Genomic DNA, 1,921 nt, shown 5'->3' on the forward strand with positions numbered 1-1,921 from the left:
AGGGGCCCATAATGGATCCCTACAACTCGGTGGTGGTGGTGGTGGTGGTGGTGGTGGTGGTGGTGGTGGTGGTGGTGGTGGTGGTACACACCGATTTGTTGACCTCTTTCTTTTAAAGAAAGGACAAGAAACAAAGAGAAATAAAAATGAAGGAATATAGACCTAGCCAAATATTATTTTATTCCCTCCTTCATGGAGCGACAAGAAGATTTATTCATCAACCTTCGTCTAGAATAAGAAAGTAATTGCAAATGAAATCGAGCCATCTTACTGTAATAAGATGTTATCGAGAGAAAGGGGAATTGGATACTGGATCCATTGCTGCCCCCCCCACACACACACAAATTGGAAAGAAAAGCAACTCCCCAGATCGCTCAACTAACGAGGCTTATTTAAAACTGGAAAAAGAGGGCTGGAGAGATGTCTCAGCGGTTAAGAGCCCTGGCCGCTCCTCCAGAGGTCCTGAGTTTTCAATCCCCAGCAAGCACATGGTGGCTCCCAACCATCGGTAATGGGATGAGGCCTTCTTCTGGTGTGTCTGAAGATAGTTACAGTGTACTCATAGACACAAAATAAATAATTCTGGAAAAGAAGAGGAAATAACTTTAAAAAAAAAGAAAGGAGGCTGACTGGTCGACCTTCCTTCCCTCCCTCCCTTCCTTCCTTCCCTCCTCCCTCCCTCCCTCAGGTTCGTACCTAGGAACTCATGCACACACAGCCACACCCCCCCCACATATATTTAATATTCAATATTTATAAAAAATACGACTGGAGAGATGGTGAGAACAATGGAAAGCAGAGAACTATTCAGCTGACCAATTGATACCTTCAGTTTGCTTATAATGGAAGGGACAACTGGCCGACCCTCCCCTGTCACACACACACACACACAGAGAGAGAGAGAGAGAGAGAGAGAGAGAGAGAGAGAGAGAGAGAGAGAGAGAGAGAGAGATTGAATGTAAACCAAAGGGGGGGGGGGCGGAAACATAGTACTGGGGTTGGGGATTTAGCTCAGTTGGTCAGTGGTAGAGTGCTTGCCTAGCTAGCAAGCGCAAGGCCCTGGGTTCGGTCCCCCAGCTCCGAAAAAAAAGAAAAAGAAACAAAAACAAAAAAATCATAGTACTGCAAGTACCAGTCACTGCTTTGTATGTAAGGCATAGGACAACTAGTCGACCTCGTTTTCCAACTGGTCGATATATAATATATTATATATTATATATTATAGGTATATCATTAATAAATTGAAAAAAAAAAAGCCAGAAGTCAATACCAGGTGGATCGAGTAAAGTACGCGTCGCCATATGTTAGGGACATCTGGTCGACCTAGGACAATTGGAGAGGGATCATCAAAGGCAAAGTGCCGTCGGGACTACTGGTCGACCTCCGAGAATCTCAGAAGAAAGAAAGATATACATGGATACAGATAGATAGATAGATAGATAGATAGATAGATAGATAGATAGATAGATAGATAGATAGATAGATTTTATTAAAAAAAAAAAAAAGTCCAAAGCCGTGCGAGGGCTCTCGTCGCCGGATACTTCAGACATCTGGTCGACCTCCCTCAAGAGGAAAAAAAAAAAAAAAAAAGACAGTGCCGGCAGGGAGTACTGGTCGACCTCTGAGAAGCTCAGAGGAAAGAGTTTATGTGTGTGTGCATATATATATAATATATATAACGTATAGTATTAAAAAAAAAAAAAAAAAAAAAAAAGAGTCCAAAGCCGGTATCTGGTCGACCGCGCGGGGGGGCCCCCGTCGCCCGCTACTTCGGACATCTGGTCGACCTCCTTCAAGAGGGGAAAAAAAAGACAGAGTGCCGCCGGGAGTACTGGTCTACCCCCGTTGGCCGGAAAAAAAGGAAAAGAAGGAGGCTCCCGAGACCAACGCCTCCTCGGACACGCGCCGGGGGAGGCGCGCG

Source organism: Rattus norvegicus, unplaced genomic scaffold (genome assembly GCF_021556685.1).
Source record: "Rattus norvegicus strain SHRSP/BbbUtx unplaced genomic scaffold, alternate assembly SHRSP_T2T unassigned-0000041, whole genome shotgun sequence".
NCBI classification, from domain to species: Eukaryota; Metazoa; Chordata; class Mammalia; order Rodentia; family Muridae; genus Rattus; species Rattus norvegicus.